The 10,910-nt window shown below is 46.6% G+C and overlaps 1 non-coding gene across 1 annotated transcript; it reads right to left on the bottom strand.

The window, feature by feature from the left end:
* Nucleotides 1-10,507: 10,507 nt before the first annotated feature.
* Nucleotides 10,508-10,579, bottom strand: trnad-guc (transfer RNA aspartic acid (anticodon GUC)). The gene has a single exon. It is a non-coding gene; the product is annotated as a tRNA-Asp (tRNA).
* Between the last annotated feature and the right edge of the window lie 331 nt (nt 10,580-10,910).

Genomic DNA, 10,910 nt, shown 5'->3' on the forward strand with positions numbered 1-10,910 from the left:
ATAATAGCATCAATAGCCGGTTTAAATTGATGATATATCGTGTCAAAACGGGTTAACGGCAACGTACTTGTTAATTAAGCGTAGTTTATGTAGGATTTTCAAACTCTAAATTGCTTTAAAATAGTGAAATATACAATCCACTAGTGGAAATTGGCGAATGCGGCACGTTCTCCTAAATCACTCCGTACAAGCCGCCCAAAGACGAGTCCTCCGACTATACAGAAATGAGGCTGACACTAGCTCGCCCGTATGTTAGGAGGAGGTGTACTCAGTTACGAAAAGGTTTGGAATTAGGCCCAGTAGATCGACTGCCATGTAATCCTCAGGTAGCAATTGCACCCATCACAAGTGCTTGTTTTGTTTTTTTGTTGTTGCCAGTGACGGGCATGGAGGGGATCCCTACAGAGACCCTTTTTTGTTAAAGGTGGCTCGCGTTTCCGCCGTCGTCCTTCTTCACCTCCCGCGAGACTTCAGAGCGAGACTTCTGTTTCTGCTTAAACCCAATATAAGATATTACTCTCTAAAAAAAACCAAAACATTAAAAACACACCAGCGAGCCACGCTGTCGTGTTAACTTCCTCACCGCGAACACACACACACACACACACACACACACACCGTCCTGGATCTGCACCAAATGCACCATTTGAATAAAATTGCTGGACAATTACGCAAAAATCAAGATGAACAGAAAACATTTGCTTACCGCCCGATCTTCTCTTGACGACGTGCATTCGGTAGAGTGTGACGTGAGGGTCAGCCGAGGTCACATTTGCATTTCTGGCCTGCCGAGAGAGCACCCAAAGGTCAGAGAGGGATGTTGGGATGATGGGAGGTTTTCGACCGAAAGTGTTTACTGGTTTGAAATTTGCCTTCACTGCAAACGTATTGCTGAGGAGGGAAATTCATGAAAAAAACAAAAAAACAAAACCTCTCTGAGGTCCCTCGGCAGCCGACCTCTGTTGATCAGGGCGCTTCCGCAGCTGAGCGAATTAACCTGAAAGACCTCACACGAAGAGCTGGTGAAAGGAGCGTCAAGCTTCTGAAGAGACGCACCTTGTGAAATGGATGAAGAAAATCGAGTACAGAGAGCCACGTTAATGAGTTTTGGGAGCACGGAGATGTTACTAAAAAGAAGTCTTAACCAACCACGAAAAAAAAAAAAAAAAAAAAAAAGGACGTGAGCACCGAGACAATCAGTAGAACAGGTTGGGAACAAACCTCAGCAGAAACTGCATGAATATAAACCTCAGTTTACCAATGTGGTTTACGATGTGGTTAGAGTGGAGGCCACGTTTCTGCACTGCGGCGTCACAACAAAACCTCTAGGATCTACCTTCCCGTTGGCTCCACAAATTTGCTCGTTGGGGAATTTCATAGCCACTAGTCCGAAGGACGTTTTTGGAAATCGCTTTGTGCGCCGCCAGAAAGTGCATAGCGGTGACATGGAAGGTTTGATTCCCTATCTCCCCATAACCAGATGTTTTGTTTCAGCTGCATCCCTCTTCGAGAGATCCCGTATAGTCTTAGAAATGAATGCAGCACCTCTCTGAAGATTTGGCAGCTCCTACTTGACTCATATTGACACTCCGCCAACACCTCTTATCAGATTCGATATAGAAGATGATGCACCATTAGTCGTCGGATTAAGACAGGATTATTTGTATTGCCTCGATTTTATTTTGTGTTGGATTTTTTTATTTTGCAGGTCCCACGGGTCTGTGACTTGGGAACAATAAAAACTGCAATGTCACAAGGAGTACGGCCTACGACCTGCGTCAAGTGTCATGAGATGACTTTCGTTGTCCTTTGGCGCCGCATAAATAAGATTGGAGTCGAACTGAATTAAACCTTTCTGTGCAAGAGCCACGCTTCAGGCAGCCCGACCAGACGGTGGGCTTGGAAATGAGCTCAGCCAGCGACACAAAGGATTTGATACAGGCCGAGAGCGGGCCTGCGATGTGTCACGTGAGCGACGCGAGAACACCGTTCAGATAAACGTGCATTTAAAAAAAACGCGCGCCACGTCTTCCACACTGCCTCCTGCAGGCCTCAGCCAAAGGGGAGGAGGATGCTGCCATAGCAACTGACTCAGAGTTAAGTGTGCATGCGCCGACGTGCATGCAGCCTGTTACAGTCGCTCCTGTTTGTTTTCTTCTTTTTCTTACTTTTTCTCCTTTATTTCTTTACTTAACTCAGAACTTTTTTAAGTACTGACTTTTGAAGTTGTGCCCTCTCCAAACATGCTGGTGGAGAGAGTTCTGGTACTTTTTTTCACTCTGGAATTACTTTCATTCAAACATCGGACGGTCGCGCAGCAACTTCTGGGCCGCTTTGTTTACTCCGGAGATCAGCTGATCGCTCTGAAGCCGGCCGGCTTGGAGACCAGATCATCGGAGATATCAGAGAAGAGGGGGAACGAAGCGACAAGGGAAGAGAGTTGGGTCGAGACAACAGAGGCTTCTGGAGAAAAGGAGATATAAGCCGTGTCTCCCCTCTCTCGTCATGGGCAACGTGGATCAAGGAGGCCAAGGAGAAGTACAGGAGGAACAACACCAGAGAGGTCTGGAGTGGAATGAGGACCATCGGTTACAGGCCGACCAACAACAGAGGAGCTGAAGGCAGTGTGGACCGGGCCAACGAACTGAATCTGTTTTTCAACAGATTTGACTCTGTGGGCCCAGCTCACCCCCCCATGACTCTTCTGCTGTCTGCCTCCAACCTTCACCTATTCCACTCCCCCTCCTGCTCCTCACAGCACCTCACCCCCCTGTTAGAGCTCTCCTCACACCTCGTCCCCCAGTCCCCAGGCTGACGGCACTCTTCAACCTGACGACACCACCCCTCCCCCACCGGTCACCTCTACAGTGTGCTTCACTGCTGACCATGTTAGGAGACAGCTGATGAGACTCCACTCCAGCAAGGCTGCGGGCCCTGATGGTGTCAGCCCCAGGGTGCTTAAAGCCTGTGCCCCCCAGCTATGTGGAGTACTTCACCACGTCTTCAACATGAGCCTGAGTCTTCAGAGGGTCCCCGTGCTGTGGAAGACATCCTGCCTCGTCCCTGTGCCGAAGACGCCGCGACCCGTCCAAGGACTACAGACCCGTGGCACTGACCTCCCACATCATGAAGACCCTGGAGAGACTCGTCCTGGAGCAGCTCCGGCCCTTGGTCAAGCCACACTTGGACCCCCTTCAGTTCGCCTACCAGCCCCGACTTGGAGTGGAGGATGCCATCATCTACCTGCTCAACCGCGTCTACGCCCACCTGGATAAGCCGGCGAGCACTGTGAGAGTCATGTTTTTTGACTTCTCCAGTGCGTTCAACACCATCCGTCCGGCTCTACTGGGTGAGAAGCTGACGGAGATGCAGGTGGATGCCCCCCTCGTGTCCTGGATTGTCAACTACCTGACTGGCAGACCACAGTATGTGCGCTTACAACACTGTGTGTCAGTCAGAGTGGTCAGCAACACCAGGGCCCCGCAGGGGACTGTCCTCCCTCCCTTCCTCTTCACCATCTACACCACCGACTTCAGCTACTGCACAGAGACCTGCCATCATCAGAAGTTTTCTGATGACTCAGCAATAGTTGGATGTATCAGCAAAAGTGATACAGGGCTGCTGTGGACAACTTTGTCGCATGGTGCGAGCAGAACCACCTGCAGCTCAACGTGACAAAGACAAAGGAACTGACTGTTGATCTGAGGAGGACCAAGGCGCCGATGACCCCTGTTTCCATCCAGGGGGTCAGTGTGGACATTGTAGAGGATTACAAGAGTTCACATAGACAATAAACTGGACTGGGTAAAGAACACTAATGCCCTCTACAAGAAGGGCCAGAGCCGTCTCTATTTTCTGAGGCGGCTGAGATCCTTCAACATCTGCCGGACTGTGCTGAGGATGTTTTATGAGTCTGTGGTGGCCAGTGCTATCCTCTATGCTGTTGCATGCTGGGGCAGCAGACTGAGGGTGGCGGACTCCAACAGACTAAACAAACTGATCCGCAAGGCCAGTGACGTTGTGGGGGTGGAGCTGGACTCTCTGACGGTGGTGTCAGAGAGGAGGATGCTGTCCAAGCTGCGGGGCATCTTGGACAATGTCTCACATCCTCTCCATGACGTACTGGTCGGACACAAGAGCAGCTTCAGTGGGAGACTCATTCCTCCCAAATGTACAACTGAGCGCCACAGGAAATCATTCCTGCCTGTGGCCATCAGACTGTTCAACTCCTCCCTCTGAGTGTCAGACACTCAGGAAGAGACTGGAAATCTGTATCTACTTCACCTGTTCATACACCACCTCACTATTTATTCTTAAATGTTTAAGTGCAATAGATATATAGTCATACACTTCAGTGCAACACATACATACATATACATTGTTATTGTATATATTTTTTTACCTCATTGTTCACTTAAATACTGTAAATGTGTATATTTTTTATTTTCTATTTCTTATTTTTATATTTTGTACATACTTTTATTTCTAAATTATGCTACTTTACTCTTGAATGGGAGCACCGGTACTGTAGAATTCCCCCCCCTGGATCAATAAAGTATTTCTGATTCTGATTCTGATTAATCCGAACTGGCTTTGCGATTGAGTCCCCGGCAAAAGCCCTACTTTAAAGTCCGTCCACTAAGTGTAATCAGAATCAGAAATACTTTATTGATCCCCGGGGGGGGGGGGGTTCTACAGTACCGGTGCTCCCCTTCAAGAGCAGAAAGTGGCATAAATTTAGAAAGTGAAAAATAAAAGTAAAAAAACATATACAATGACAATGTATATGTATACATATCTATCTAGCTTTAATAGCTGAGGCAATATGGAGAGGGTGCCACAGCTTTCCAAGTGTATTTAGTGCGCCACAATCTGTTGTTGTTTCAATGTGGCATCTGTACACATTTAGTCTGAGCAGCGGAGTAAAAAGGCCCTGTGCAAATGCTGTTACTCATGAGTGTCCTTGTAGTTTCTAATGTGGCATGGGGGGGGGGGGGGGCGGGGCTGCAAAAACCTCCTTTTCTCCTGCTGCGAGGAACTGAGGCCTGCGTGGCCTTCGCCTTGTTACGATGCGGGAATTGTTTTGGCATTTTGAATGTTCTCCTGGAAAATGTTTGGTCTGCTTTTATAGAAAAACAAACAAAAAAAGAAGGCCAGTGCCGGCCATCATGTTGCCAGTACAGCAACCCAACCCCCCCCCCACACACACACACACACACACACACACACACACACACACACAGTGACTGTGATACATGCTCCACAGCCCCGGGAACACGGCAGCTGTGGTTCCGTCTGCGGCCCCTGGGTCTCATTAGCGCCACAGCCACTAGCATCACTTTCCCCTTTCACTTTTAGACATCTGACAGATGTCACACACACACACACACACAAACACATGGGGATGTTTTTGTTTGTTTATTATTTAGAACATATCCCAAAGGGATTTTGAATGCCGCGTGCCCCGCCTGCCTCATGGAAGGTCCCCTTTTCTACGAAATCAGCACCTTTTGGGAGTCTTGCTTTGACATTTTTTAGAGAAGGCACCTCTTTATAAAGGGCTTACAAGTGAAAACTAAAGGCTTCGTTGATTTACAGATCAGCTATACGTTGATAATGTTGACTTTGGTTATCACATGGTGGAAACTCTCCGGTTGACTTGATTGTGATTAAAAACTAACCTCGAAAAAGCCACAGCACTTGCAGTGATAGCAGTTTATCAAGAACATGTCAACAAAGTTCCTCGCTTTCTAATGAGTCTCAGGCCGATGTTAAGGGTCAAGCTGGGTGTCATGAGGCATCTGTAATTCTGACGGGTTTGAAGTAAATCTGCTTTTCTTGGGTAGCGTTGTCTTCATTTTGTTGAATGGAAAACTCCAAAATCTTATAAACACATTTTTTTGGAGGGAGCTTTCTACCAGACCCCCCCCCCCCCCCCCCCCCACACTTTTATTTTTTATCCTGGCCTTGATGGAATGTCCTTAGTTGCCATCAGCTCATCAAACTACTGTTTTCGAGGTTACATTTCCAAGATTGCTGCTTATTGAGAGGTTTTATGCACACAGTTCTCCAGTGGACCTCCACCAGCTAGGACACAAACTGCAGTTACATGTAAATGGGTAATACTTTGGCTTCCATTACCTCCCCACTCCTCATTTTTCACATCACATTGTCATGACGGTACTGATCAACATTGTCAAAAGCCTTTATGATCAATGATGAGACGCACAGGTGTAGATTTGGGTATGGACAGTAGGGACATGTCCCCTTCCAAAGTGAAGGCGCTGCTGAATACCAATATATATATTGGAGACATGAGGGATACCTGACCTGATGACCTGGCAACCCGCCTTGGCTAACGGCTGCATTTTATAATAAGCGCTTTCACACGCTGATGGCGGTGGGCTACCATACAGGGTGGTGGTGGTGGTTTTGGCAGGAGGAGGAGGTTCGAAATTGCCAAACGCTGGAATCGGTGGACAACGCGCGTGCTCTACACTTATAACAACCTGCGAAGCATCGACATGTTAGCATTTAGCTCGCAGCGGGGTCACCTGGAGAGCCTCTGGACAGGATACGGTTGCGTAACCCCTGTGGTGTCATACCGATCCTTTGTCAGGAGAGAAAGCATTACGGGTTGTTATTATCAGTCAGTGTGTGTATGATTGTAGTAATTGACAAATGTTAATAAAATCAGGAAGTATGAACACACTGACGACAAAATATTACAGTGGCATTAGAAATGACCCACAAGAAACCAAGTACGTTAAACTCTCTGCAATTAAACTCCTATGTGTTGCCACAGCGATATACATATATATATAGGGATCCAAAGCGAGGAGACGTCTCCCAAACCTATGGAAGGATTTGGACGAGACTGGTGGATATCATGCCTTGGGCTGGGGGCACAGTTTAGGAGATCTGGGTAGCAGTGATCTGGATATGGGATCTCTGCCCTGGATATGGGAACACACACACACACACTCAGCCGCCTGGCTGCGAGCTACCGGGGGCACATTTTCACTGTGGAGAAAGGGGGAGGCAGGGAGATTAAAGACATCAAATGAATCTTTTATAAAAGGTTTTACCAGCCTGCTGAAGCAAAAGGGAAAAATAGATCCCAAAAAAAAAAGGGGGACCGCAGGCTTTCTTTGTGCGACTTGTGTGTGGACTCACCTTACCTCTCATAGTCGCAGCAATCCGGGGCTGCTGACGGATTTCACGAAGGGCGGGTGTGGTCACGTTGCGTGATTTAATCGTGTGTATTCTGTATAGTTGTCGTGCGCATGTTGTTGTACAGGAGCCTTGCTTATTTAACTTTGTTGAATGAGGTGTTCTCAGCAGAAAAAAAACAACAACAAAAAACTGCGACAATGATCTATTGATATCTAGCTAGCTAGCTAACCTGTATAATCAAACAGCGGTCATTAAGTCATTAAGAAAAAGTAGATAAAAATACAAGTGAAAGTCTTGCGTTCAAAATGTTACTGTAAAAGTTTTATCAGCAAAATGTACTTAAAAGTGTCAAAAGTACTAAGTGTGTTATTGGCAATACATTAGATATTATTACATAAAGTTGTAATTTGTCAATTGTGTAGTGGATTTTAGTCACACGATGGCCAAAGGCCGCATCTTATTTTATCATTTAATTAATATAATTGTTTCATTTTAATATTGGCAGGCCGGGACTTCCATAGCAGCTATCCCCAACGCACGAGATTCAGGCCCGTGGACTCTTGCGTAAGGACAGAGCCGGATGGGGGAGTCAACTTTCCTTTTCAGCTCATTAGATTCGAATCTGAAGGGTTGTTTTCAAGCACCGCCGCCGGCCACTCTCTGCGCAGTCGTATGCTTTCAGTCCAACTCAGGCTCAGACGTCTAAATCACTTTAATTAGGGGACGAATTGGTGACTTTCGCAGCTGGGTATTACACTGTTCTTGGTTCAGCACCACATGCCAATATGATCACTGCAAAGCAATGGCACCCATGAGAAAAGGGACAATGCACAGCTTCGCTCCTTGATGACGGATATCTTCCGTTGGGTAGTGGCTTTCATGTGAGCGCGGGCGTCCGTGACCAGTGCCGACAGCTTTGCGCTTTCGTTGCTGAGGCTTGACACCCCATCTCGTTAATTCCACAACAGATGTGGGCGTCACACTGCCAGTGAGCCAGAGACAGACGCTGGCAAGCTCTCTGTCATTCCCTGCGGTGACGCTGCATAAGAGGATGGGCGTCCTCCAGCGCACCTCCGCTGCACCGTCAGCCGCCCCCCTCCTCCTGGTAGCCCCACCGCATCTGACGCTTTCGTTCATCCCTGGGATGTCTCTCTCAAATGGCATGATGGCTCATTGTTTTCAGGGCTCATTCCTCACACAGGCTCGCTGCACCCAGTTCACCCTCCCCACCCTGAGTGAAGTTTTCTACCAAAGAAAAAAAAAATTGTCTTCCTCACATGATTGCCTCAAAGTTCACCTGAAGTCGTCAGCATCAGTGCCAGCCTCTCAGGGGCCCAACCCCAGTGGGTCGTCGACACCGGCCTTTCCGGGGCTTTAGCCGGGGGAAGGGTTTTTTTTTTGACTAGCTTCTGGATCTTTCTGAAATGAAATCATCACGAAATTTAAATAATTGAATTCCCACACCAAGTATTACACAGTACTTAATGTGTAAATCAGGAGGTCCCGAAAGACTAGGAGGGAGGGGGAAAAAAGTCACAGAACGCATCCACAAATCCACAGAACCAAAAACACATAAAACACACTTTTTTTTTCAACTTTTCAAAGAAGAAGAAATAGAAGAAATAACACTCCCTCTGACAAAAACATTTAGTTCATCAGTAGAGTACTTTAGTAGTATTTTACTCAAGTAAAAGTACTCTTTTACTTACAAATGACATATTCCTTTTCTGGCGGTGGTGCTTTGCAGCCTGTGCACGCAACTGATTATCAGTGACTACAATCGCCTTCCTCCGCATGGCCTCACAAACAAACCATTAAACATTAAACAAAAATGGCAGACGACGAATAAAAAAAAGTGGACACCGCCAAGATACGTGAGTTGAATAGCCTGGGCAGAGGACACGGAGGTGGACGAGCAATAAAGACTCGAAAGAAAAGAGAGCAGCACAGCTTTGCACAACATGTAGTGTAGCGCACACACACACAGACAAACATCCATATATAGATTGGAATGTCAATGAATAATGAAGACACAAGTTCCATTAGAACACCGAGAGTTCTGTGACCTCACAGCGTATCAGCGTTCCGTCCTGCAGACTCACACAGAGGTTTCAGTTGAGCCTTGTTCGCCGCCGTGACCACCACAGAGGAACTGCCTGCGCTGAACAACAAACAATTTTACCGCCGAGGGGAAAACACACCACCCTAAAGACCGAGACGACGATCCGAGGTCTAACCGCGGAGAATGGCAGGGGTGGGTACTTTAAACAATCTTGAAGGTCTCGGCCTTTGATACGATGTGAATTTTCAGCCTTATTTATGTAACCGCTATTTACACGTCCTCAGAAAATGATCACAGTAGAATTACATGGCAGCCCATTCCGAGGCAGAATTTACCATTTGCATACAGCTCCTCAGGTCCGTCTGATAATGCCTCACTGGTTGGTCCTGATTCCCGGCAGAGGACTAAAGTTCATGCCTTTGGATATCCCAGGAAAAAGTGGCTGTAAAAACATCCATTTGTGGCCATTAAGTAATCTTTTCTCACGTATTTTTGGTAGTGTTTGTAAATGGTTCTAATTATGTCCAATATTTCTTGTGTTTCTCTTCCAGCCCTGTGGGGGATTAGGACATGTCGTCATTAATCAAGATTGTATTAATCTGGTACCCTATTTATGAAAGGTGCTATATGATGAAATACATTTTTTAATTTTAATTTTAAGTCTGTCAGAGATCCATTATCTGACATATCTACTAGCTATCTCTAGCTACTCACCAACTGGTCTTTGGACTCTGGCGGTGACGCAACCAACCAGGTGATATTTGGACAGGTTGTGAACAGAGGAGCTCAGAGAAGCAGGAGAAAAGTTCTCCTCAGGGGCCTGTATCAAGAACACTGATAGAACCCGGAAGAACAGAGTGTACTGTATACTATATTAATGCAACAAATTAGGGATGTCCCGAGATGATCAGTCTTGTTGAGGTTGAGCTTCAGTTGTTGTACAGACATCCACTGAGAGATGTCAGCAAGACACGCAGAGATTCGTGCTGCCACCTTGCTTTCAGACCGGGGAAAAGACAGAAATAATTCAGCGTCATCTGCATAGCTGCGGTAAGTAAAGCCATGTCAGAGAATGACACAATGTTTAGCACTGTGCACACAATAGAGTAGGACATGATACTAAATACAACATACAGAGGCTAAGAACTTGACTCATACAGTCATAGTCTGATATTGCCTATTTCTGCCTCAAAGGACCATGGTCAATTCTGCTGTATTACCTTTGTCTTTCTTGGTTAATAGTCACCAGCTGGTAGAAAACTTAAGTCTCTCCCCGTCGGGGAATCGAACCCCGGTCTTCCGCGTGACAGGCGGAGATACTGTCCACTATACTAACGAGGATTTTTCTGATATTTTCTTTGGCAAGTTTTGATGAGAATTACTAGCCGCTGTAGCCATTATAACCAATGTGTTGTTGTGAAAAAGCTGCAGAAAAGCACATGCAGTAGATTTTCCTATTGGTAACAATAGCTAAGTAAAATGTGAGAGGCTGCACAAAGGTAGACAGTGTTTGTCTCAAACAATGCAAACTCGCTGTGGCTGCACACTCACCACAGCAATTTCTAATCACCCGGTGAGGATACTTGCATTGCAACTGGCTAGTAACAATAACAGGGTGAAGTGAACCATTCACCCGGCCTGCCATATGGAACAAGCTTGTTTGACACTTAAC

Source organism: Enoplosus armatus, chromosome 19 (assembly GCF_043641665.1).
Source record: "Enoplosus armatus isolate fEnoArm2 chromosome 19, fEnoArm2.hap1, whole genome shotgun sequence".
Classification (NCBI taxonomy): domain Eukaryota; kingdom Metazoa; phylum Chordata; class Actinopteri; order Centrarchiformes; family Enoplosidae; genus Enoplosus; species Enoplosus armatus.